The 10,553-nt window shown below is 41.6% G+C and overlaps 2 protein-coding genes across 4 annotated transcripts in view; one reads left to right on the top strand and one right to left on the bottom strand.

Annotated features, from left to right (window-relative positions):
* The window catches only part of LOC139757241 (uncharacterized), a 47,530-nt gene extending 45,682 nt beyond the window's left edge, over window positions 1-1,848 (bottom strand). The window contains exons 1-2 of the mRNA XM_071677503.1: window positions 1,788-1,848; window positions 969-1,476 (exon numbers count right to left, since the gene is read on the bottom strand). The gene's annotated coding sequence lies outside the window, so the exon portion shown is untranslated. The remainder of the gene's footprint in view (window positions 1-968; window positions 1,477-1,787) is intronic.
* Window positions 1,849-2,215: 367 nt separating this feature from the next.
* Window positions 2,216-10,553, top strand: part of DopEcR (G-protein coupled receptor DopEcR) — a 142,720-nt gene continuing 134,382 nt past the window's right edge. For all 3 annotated transcript variants that reach the window (XM_071677500.1, XM_071677499.1, XM_071677496.1), the window contains exon 1: window positions 2,216-2,433. The gene's annotated coding sequence lies outside the window, so the exon portion shown is untranslated. The remainder of the gene's footprint in view (window positions 2,434-10,553) is intronic.

Raw genomic sequence — 10,553 nt, 5'->3', positions numbered from 1 at the left:
TTCCATCCGCTGACAGATCCACTCCCAGATATCTAAAACACTTCACTTCCTCCAGTTTTTCTCCATTCAAACTCACCTCCCAATTGACTTGACCCTCAACCCTACTGTACCTAATAACCTTGCTCTTATTCACATTTACTCTTAACTTTCTTCTTCCACACACTTTACCAAACTCAGTCACCAGCTTCTGCAGTTTCTCACATGAATCAGCCACCAGCGCTGTATCATCAGCGAACAACAACTGACTCACTTCCCAAGCTCTCTCATCCCCAACAGACTTCATACTTGCCCCTCTTTCCAGGACTCTTGCATTTACCTCCCTAACAACCCCATCCATAAACAAATTAAACAACCATGGAGACATCACACACCCCTGCCGCAAACCTACATTCACTGAGAACCAATCACTTTCCTCTCTTCCTACACGTACACATGCCTTACATCCTCGATGTAAGGTATACAGGGGTTGACGTGCTGTCAGTGGATTGAATCAAGGCATGTGAAGCGTCTGGGGTAAACCATGGAAAGCTGTGTAGGTATGTATATTTGCGTGTGTGGACGTGTGTATGTACGTGTGTATGGGGGTTGGGCCATTTCTTTCGTCTGTTTCCTCGCGCTACCTCGCAAACGCGGGAGACAGCGACAAAGTATAAAAAAAAAAAAAAAAAAAAAAAAAAAATATATATATATTATATATATATATATATATATATATATATATATATATATATATATATATACAACCCTAAGATCCCGTGGCTCCTTTGGGCACTGGGAACGCCGGGTATTGCCTACTTCAGCCCTGGTCCTCTCATGTTGCACCGACACACTGGCATTATCGTTCCTTACAGTCTTCCTAACACCCTACATGATAGGCAAAAACCTCTCAAAGTCTTCGTCCCCGATCCACACTCCAAAACAAACAAGTAATAAAGTAAAAAAAAAAAAGAAAGTAATGATGAACTCACTAATGTGATGGTGTGAGGTTCTCGTCCGCGTTGGCTCCTGGTCCCTGGGGAGGAGGTTGGTGTGGTGCATCCCCCCCCCCGCCGCTGCCGGGCCGTCCCTCACTGAGCCTTGTGCCACGCTCAGCCGTCTTCTCTTGTGACTGCCCACAACGGTGCTCGTTCTTGCTCACTCTCGTCCAGCTGCTTCTAACTCCAGGTGATTTTTAAGGAGGTTAAGGGGAGTTGGGGGACAGATGCAATATATGCTGGACTTCAGGACGAAAATGGGGATTTTTCTCTGATATAAGTGCACATCCGAGTTGGTAGTGCCTTAAGCCGTTATTACCCCACATCATAAATGTAATGAGGTAGGGGTATCAGTTGGTGTAAACCACCGATAATAACGTCACTTACAGATAGCAATACTTATTCCAGCACCATGTCTATGACATTTAGTCTAAAGAACTTAGGCAGTAATACTTCATGGCATCCTAAAATCACCCGGAGCCAAAAGGCATTGGAGGTAGACCTGAAATAGAAAACTCCATTACTTACTAGCCATCTCATTTACATTCTTATTTCTAACTTATAAGACAGTATAGCCCTTCATATATGGTATTCACATACATTTCACGGTTATTAAGTACTGTAGTTGTTTAATACCACTGGGCGTCCCTCTCGTCCGCTTCCTCACCCTGGCCTGTACCACCACATACCTTCCAGTATCTATCTTATTCCTAATTACAAACCTCACAGTTCACCTAAACTAATCTATGCCATCTTGAGTAAAGTCACATTACACGTCTCAGCCTAATACGACTCAAATACTCCTGAGCATACCTGTAAATACAGCATGAAGACAGCTCCTCCAGTCGGTCCATGGTCTTGTCCCAAAAATTTTCCCGCGTGACGTCATGTCAGTAGAAATGTCTACATTAGTTTCATTTCCTTAACTTCAGCGAAGTAAAATATATATCATAATTATATCTAAATATTACTTTATTATATAATTCATCACTATATGTCATGTTTCTTGTTCAGATAGATAGTGTTGTATTTGAAAAAAAGTGGAAAATATTTTGTACTTCAAAGTTTTCAAAATACTGTAAATACCGTAAGTATATAATAGTTTCTAAATCAGATAATATTTCACAATTTTTGACATGAATAATTTTCAATCATATCCCAAATATGTAGATATCAATAGCTTAATACAGCCATGACTTATTTCCCCAAATCGTGACGTCACTGATAAACCGTTACGAAACTCGAAGGTGGTCTCTGGCGGCTGGTCCGGCTGGATTTTCCATTATCAACGCTCATTTAAGTGAAAGATCTTAGATTCCGAAAGTGAATTAAGTTTATGATTATATTTCTGGTGTGAAAAGTGACAGTGATTTCAGTTTATTTCGTAAGATATCGTAGGAAAATAGTGTAAGGCATCTCACCCGTCATCGGCCATGATAAAGTGCTCACGGAGGAAAAGGTAAGACATGTTCAGACAGCCTGGTTTGCTAGGCATCACCGCTTTAGTAGCTATTCATAGACTTACTGTCCAAGATTCCCAAAGTACGGAATAGCGTGTGGTGGAAACCGTAGTCCAGGGGTTCCCAACCTGGGGGTGCTTGTAGCCCCAGGGGTACATGTGCACTTCTCATGGGATACATAGTAGTAGTCTGAAAGTACAAGTGTTGCACACTTATACTTTGTACACCATGAGTAATGTAAAACATAAGCATATAAATCAGTATAAAATCAGTATAAATCAGTATAGAATCCTTTTTTTTTTTTTTTTTTTTTTTATACTTTGTCGCTGTCTCCCGCGTTTGCGAGGTAGCGCAAGGAAACAGACGAAAGAAATGCCCCCCCCCCCCATACACATGTACATACACACGTCCACACACGCAAATATACATACCTACACAGCTTTCCATGGTTTACCCCAGACGCTTCACATGCCTTGATTCAATCCACTGACAGCACGTCAACCCCTGTATACCACATGACTCCAATTCACTCTATTCCTTGCCCTCCTTTCACCCTCCTGCATGTTCAGGCCCCGATCACACAAAATCTTTTTCACTCCATCTTTCCACCTCCAATTTGGTCTCCCTCTTCTCCTCGTTCCCTCCACCTCCGACACATATATCCTCTTGGTCAATCTCTCCTCACTCATTCTCTCCATGTGCCCAAACCATTTCAAAACACCCTCTTCTGCTCTCTCAACCACGCTCTTTTTATTTCCACACATCTCTCTTACCCTTACGTTACTTACTCGATCAAACCACCTCACACCACACATTGTCCTCAAACATCTCATTTCCAGCACATCCATCCTCCTGCGCACATCTCTATCCATAGCCCACGCCTCGCAACCATACAACATTGTTGGAACCACTATTCCCTCAAACATACCCATTTTCGCTTTCCGAGATAATGTTCTCGACTTCCACACATTTTTCAAGGCTCCCAAAATTTTCGCCCCCTCCCCCACCCTATGATCCACTTCCGCTTCCATGGTTCCATCCGCTGACAGATCCACTCCCAGATATCTAAAACACTTCACTTCCTCCAGTTTTTCTCCATTCAAACTCACCTCCCAATTGACTTGACCCTCACCCCTACTGTACCTAATAACCTTGCTCTTATTCACATTTACTCTCAACTTTCTTCTTCCACACACTTTACCAAACTCAGTCACCAGCTTCTGCAGTTTCTCACATGAATCAGACTAGCTTTGTATTGTTATTAGTGTCATGTAATTGCTTGTGCAGGAACAGTGACACTCTGCTGTGAATGTGTTATATGTAATTTAAAGTGTTTTCATGAGATATGTACTGACCTTTGCAGTGTATGATAATTTTAGGATGTTAAGTAATGTATATGTATATTATCCCTGGGGATAGGGGTGAAAGAATACTTCCCACGTATTCCTCGCGTGTCGTAGAAAGCGACTAGAGGGGACGGGAGCGGGGGGCCGGAAATCCTCCCCTCCTTGTATTAACTTTCTAAAAAATAGAATCCTTATATAGTTTTTTATAGATTACATAAGATTATATAAAATCGATTTTATAATTTTTTATCCTTAATTTTTAGTGGTACATGGGAACCTGTCACATTTCCCAAGGGGTACAGAGGAACAAAATGGTTGGGAACCCCTTCCCTAGACCATTTGTCAAACGACAGTGCGCCTCGTTTCGGCCTGCCGCGGCTTTGCCACGAAAAAATTTTGACAATAATTCATTTCCTAATTGTAGTTTCATGTACATAACCATACACGCGCATGCACATACATATCAACATATACACATATACATACGCATACACAACCATATACATATATACACATGTACATATTGGTACTCGCTTGCCTTCATCCATTCTCGGCACCACTCCGCCCCATAGGAAGCAAGCATCGCCACCCCCTGCGTCAGCAAGGTAGCTCTAGGAAAGCAGACTAAAAAGGTCCATGTTCGTTCACACTCAGCCTCTAGCTATCATGTATAATGCACCGAAACCACAAAACCCAACCCAAATCCAGGCCCCACAGACATTTCCATGGTTTACCCCAGACGTTTCACATTACCTGGTTCAGTCCACTGACAGCACGTCGACACCGGTATACCACTTCGTTCCAATTCACTCTCTTCCTTGCACGCCTCTCACCCTCCTGCATGTTCAAGCCCCGATCGCTCAAAATCCTTTTCACTCATCCTTCCACCTCCAATCTGGTCTCCCGCTTCTCCTTTTTCCCTTCACCGACACGTATCCTATTTGTCAACCTTTCCTCACTCATTCTCTCCATATGTCCAAATCATTTCGACACAACCTCTTCTGCTTTCAACCACACTCATTTGTTACCACTCTTTTCTTTTACCCTTTCATTACTTGATCAAACCACCTCACACCACATACTGTCCTCAAACTTTTCATTTCCAACGCATCCCCCCTCCTTCGTACAGCTTAATCTATAGCCCATACCTTGCAACCATACAACATTGCTGGAACTACTATTCCTTCAAACATACTCATTCTCACACTCCGAAATAATGTTGTCTTTCCATGCATTCATCATCGCTCCCAGAACCCTCGCACCCTCCCCATCACATGACTTACTCCCACTTCCATGGTTCCATTCGCTGCTAAGTCCACTCCCAGATATCTAAAATGGTTTACCTTAGACGTTTCACATGACTTGGTTCAGTCCGTTGACAGCACGTCGATCCCGGTATAACACATCGTTCCAATTCATGATAAACTGGACGCTTCTCAACTTCCTTTATGTTCAGGCTCCGATCGCTCAAAATGTTTTTCACTCCGATAATTTTAATACCTAGTTTTCAGAAGTTAACGATAATCCAATAACTATTTTCTTTTATAAAGAAAAACTGATATAGAAGATTCAAAACCCATAGAAAATGCTTATCTGTGCTAAATCCAAGAATGAGTAAGCATTTTCTACAAATTTTGCAAATTTTTAGCTTAATATTTTAAAGTTTTTAAGTATTTTTAAGGTATTTTCATTAGCTTTATACATTGTTACATAGTTCATGAATCTTAGAATTCTTTCCCTGCCAGATAACTGGCAACTGTCAACCAACAAGATCTACGGACACGTCCTCTTCCGTTTGTAACCTTCACTGTACCTGCTCGATACTGGAACAGTATAGGGGAGGGAAGTGGGTGGGGGGTGATCTGGGGGAGTTAGAACTTTGGTCCGGGAGGGAGTCAGTAACGGCGTGTTTGGTGGCTGAGCTCCTACTAACAAAATATGAGGCGAAGATGAATGTTTTTACTATTTGTTTGTTTTATTTTACATACCATTGCTGATGCTATTAAGAAGCTGCGCTCCATACTTTTTGTAAAAGTCAGCAGATAACCATATCGTATTTTATTCTCAAAGCTGACTGTAGCAAACCTAGCTAGATTCATGACTAGCAAACCTAGCTGGCCGCCCGGACCAGTCCTGAATGCCATATAGAGTCTTGTTTCCTTAATTCTGTTAAACAGTTATTGGAGCAAACCTCGAGTTATACTTCATATATTGATGTAACGGCTCTTGCTTTTGGCACTGTATGATTCCATCCATATGGTGTTGTCTCTAAGTTTGTGTTTGAGGGGGAAAAAAGTAGCACCTGTGAGGTAAAACATATGTGCAAAGTCATGTTCTTGGATTCTCGCAACAACAAATTTTGCTTTGATCAAGAAACTCACAGATCAGCTGTAAACTAAGTCCTGGGAGCCTAAGAATATTTTCCTAGCCATGAACAGGCAAATAAGATACACACCAAACGAAATTCATACAGAAAAGTGACGAGACATTGCCAGGTCCACATACGAAGTTTTCCAAATAAAACATGACGGGATGTGACGGAATATATTCCAGATAGGCCAAATGTATTCATCAAGGAATCAATGAAAACAGAAGCCAGAGGCTTCGTCTGTAGTCGTGTTTCGGACTGCTATTGCAGCGATATATCAGTAGAGTAAATTTTGCTTCGCAAGTCAGAGATAAGGTTAAGGCTTTGCTCTGATTTGAAAGCACAGCTTTTATCATAGAACTGAATCAGGATTATGTATGGTGTTTAATTAATGAAATTTCTCACGTTTTCTTTTCACTGATTTCACTTGGAGTTCAGTGTTAGGTCAGAGAAATTTCTTGTAGAAAAAAAAATTCGATTGTAGTACCAGAATGAAAATCGAGCTACTTAGAGAATGAAATCTCGCTTGATATTGAAATGTTTTCCAGATATCAGTGGTTGTGATATCTGTTCCTGAGTCCTTGGTTTCCAATCATGACGCCTGATGGCATTTATCCAAGCAGTAAATTTTTTTGCTTTTCGACTGGAGTTCTTGCTTTCGGCATTTGTACAACACAACAATTATGAGGTATTCTTGTAAAGTATATACTCTTGTTTATGATGTAGGACATACTGCTTTTTCTTTTCAGAAAGATCTATATCGTATACACTGGTAGATGATTCCAGATGAATACGTGTTGATTTTATTTGGTGGCATACTTGCGTTCTGTTTCGTATCCAGGTCATACAAACGCTATTACAGACTTGCCAGCGACCTCTCCGCCTATAGCGTGCAGCGAAAATTAGCAGGTCATGTAAAATACAAGATGGCGTGACGTGACATGGCCTCAGTCATTCGCTCGCAAAGAAAAAGAAAAAAACATTATTATTAACACCGTTTGTAAAAGATCGCAGCTGGTGATAATTTTCCCGTGTGATGGCAGAACGTCGCATTTAGGGTGGAGGACACTTACTCTTAGCACAACATGTAGTCTATACACGCGCCTAGCCTATCACGTATACTACATATTCTCTTCGTTTCAACATGTAGAGATGTCTCTTGTTTATGTCTCTGAAGTGTCAGAGGAAAGATGGTGGCTCGGCTCTTGTTTGTGTGAGCGTGGAGGTTGGTTCTTGTTTGTGTCAGTGGAGGAGATTGGCAGAGTTGCAATAACTAGTTATTCCTCAGAGATTTGACCTCTGTATTGAATACTGGACATTCTCTCTCTCTCTCTCTCTCTCTCTCTCTCTCTCTCTCTCTCTCTCTCTCTCTCTCTCTCTCTCTCTCTCTCTCTCTCTCTCTCTCTCTCTCTCGTGGGCGTTACGTGTTACCCCTGCACCATGCAAAATTTCGTCGAAGGTACTCTCTTTTTCTCTCCAGCTTTTGCAGAGGCGAATGTTGCAGAGTTCACGATGGTGCAGGGGGCCAGGTAGTAAGAATGGTCTGCACACTTCACCGGGGGGGCGGGGGGGGAGACCAGCCCAGCCATTATTACACTCTCCTCTTAATTATGTAGCATGTTGCCCCCACGCATCCCCGGCCCTGGGTATGTGTATGTGTGTTTTTTCCCCCCACGCATCCTGGGGCCTGTGTGTGTGTGTATGTATGTATTTTCTCCACACATCCAAGGTCCTGGGTGTGTGTATATGTCTTCACGTATCCCAGGGCCTGAGTGTATGTATATGTGTGTTGTCTCCGCCCATCTCAAGGCCTGGGTGTGTAATTACCTATATGTACTGTCTGGGGAGGGATACACTCGTGGGGTCCCATGCGTACATACATACATATATTTTTTCTTCACTGTTAGCAGTATTGACATCCTTTTGACTTAGCTTCTGCTGCATGTCTATGACTGTTTTGGAATAAGTATTTCCGCAGTTCCTTTTTTCCTCTTGTGCTGTGTTTCCCGCTGTGCGGTGTGGGTGAGTAGTGCCTCTTTAATCTTGAAAAACTGGTCTTTGTTAACATCTTCGTGGTTCCTGAGGAAGTTAAAGGTGGTCATCTCCTTCCCTCTACCCTCCTCTCTTTTGGAGTTGGTATTTCGAGGACCATTCTCCCCATAACTCATTCTCTTTAATACTGGGAGCCATGGTTTTGTGTTTCATGGGTCCTTCTCCAGCAGCTCTGGATGGTTCCTTAATTAAGTGAGGGGGACCATGTTGCTGGTGTATGAAACTATATTCTGTTACGATGTGGATATCTTATTTAACTTTTTTTTTTTTTGTGTGTGTACTTCGAAGACAGTTTTAACTAACCAGAATACCTGAAACTTCTTCTAAGTCTCTCACTTGATATTTTTTTACTCATCTTGTATGATGATCGAGGTATAGTGAGCGTTTCATTCAAAGCTCTCGTACTGTACCCAAGTTTGGATTAAATTTCATTGTCCATTTATCAGCCTCTGGTGCATCTAATCCAGGTCTCGATGTAAGCCATTGTAGTTATGAATGCTCTGTACTTTAATCATAAGCATAGCACTATCTTGCATACACAGTCAGGTATGACTGAGGCTCCCGTGGCAAGTTATCTGCATTTCAAGAGTACGTCTCCCTAACACTGAACCCAGAGGAACTTCACTTGTCACTTTCGTCAGATATATATATATATATATATATATATATATATATATATATATATATATATATATATATATATATATATATATATATATATATATATATATATATATCAAAAAGTCATTATTGACGTTTCCTCTGCTTCCCTCCAAGTAGGTCATGTTTGATCCAATTGGGGAGTCCTCCCTTGACGCCAGCCAGTGCCTCTAACTTCCTGATCAGTCTCCCGGGGTCGAGAGTATTAAAGGATTTTGGTGTTCCAAAAATATAAAACAAACCCACCCAAGGTCTTTACTTTTCTGATGCGTTGCTCAAACTCTTTTGTCAATATCTCTTGTGATGCATGATATCCCTCAACCGATATTGCGTCATCTGTATAATTCGTTTTAACCAAGATGATTTTTTCCCCTGATTATATTCTTTGCTGTGATGTGTAATCTATCCTCTGATAGTTCTCCGATCTGTAGTTTCGAACAGTTTTCAGTTTTTGTGATAAGAATGCTTACCGTTTAGCTCTCCCGTGGTGCAGACCCCATCTCGAACAAGATCCTAGGCAGGGCCTGTAATGGCCTCTCTTAGGGTGTTTGTACCACCCGGGCCGTGGTCTTTATGGCAGCCTTGATCAGACGCTTTTACGTCTGTTTGTGTTTATGTTTATTTCATTGTTCCTGAGCGTCATCCCCGTCCCAGACATCCTACTCCGCTATTACAGAGGCTCATCTGTCTATTATCTCTCAGCTGCCCACACATAACCTCGTCTATGTTTTAAACAGTATCCAGTGAGTTTAATTCAGTGTTGTTGGGCACCGAAATCTGAGAATTTAACTTCAATAACGATTGTCCGATAACCCCCCGTTTTTAAGTCCGATATCGAGAATCCGATAATTTTAATAGCTATTATCGGAAGTTAACGATAACGTTTAAGTAGGAAAAAAGTAATAACACAAGGGAAAAATGCTTTAAAACCCATAGAAAATGCTTATTTATGCTAAATCCAGGAATAAGTAAACATTTTCTACTAGTTTTACAACGTTTTTGCTTGATTCTTTTATAAGAAAATGTAGTTTTGAAACCCTTGTAACCAAACTTTGAACTTAATCTTAATTTACCAAATATTCTTTAAGTCGGGAACATGAAAGATAAGCTTGAATTTTAACTACATTTATCAAATTGTTATGCATGCCATACGGTACAGTAGTCATATACAAACTCGGAATTAGCCAATCATTAAGGCTGGTGACATGGCCTCTACATATTTTCTTTGTCGGCTGGCATTTTCGGCCCTCATAATAGAGTACCTTGTTGTCCTTGTGCTGACGGCTGAGCCTGAAGTAGCACTCCAGGTGGGGGCCAGAGGTTTTGGAAAGGCTCCTGGGTCCTGGCTGTCAGATGGCAGACAAGTCTCCGCCAGAGACAGAGGAGTGTGGCTAAGACTCAGAATTGCTCAAGACAGAGGCGATCTCAATGTTGAGAACTTCGTCCTGGTGTTCCATGGTCATGGCATGGCCCGTTGTAGTCATGTACAGTTGTGAGTTGTAGAGACCAGACCGTGAGAGAGTAGTTAGAGAACTGAAAGTTGTCATGTTGACGATGATACTGAACAGCGTTACCAGATACTTGCCGGTACGGCCGAATCCACAGTGTGTGCAACGTTGCCAAGTCTGTCCTTTTATTAGATCTAGTTGTCCTGTGAATTTTGTGAGAAAAAATTCTACATCTGTCCTATTTG

The sequence above is a fragment of the Panulirus ornatus genome, chromosome 25 (genome assembly GCF_036320965.1).
Source record: "Panulirus ornatus isolate Po-2019 chromosome 25, ASM3632096v1, whole genome shotgun sequence".
NCBI lineage: Eukaryota > Metazoa > Arthropoda > Malacostraca > Decapoda > Palinuridae > Panulirus > Panulirus ornatus.
The sequence above is the reverse complement of the archived record's forward strand: the minus strand, read 5'-3'. Positions and strand labels throughout refer to the sequence as shown.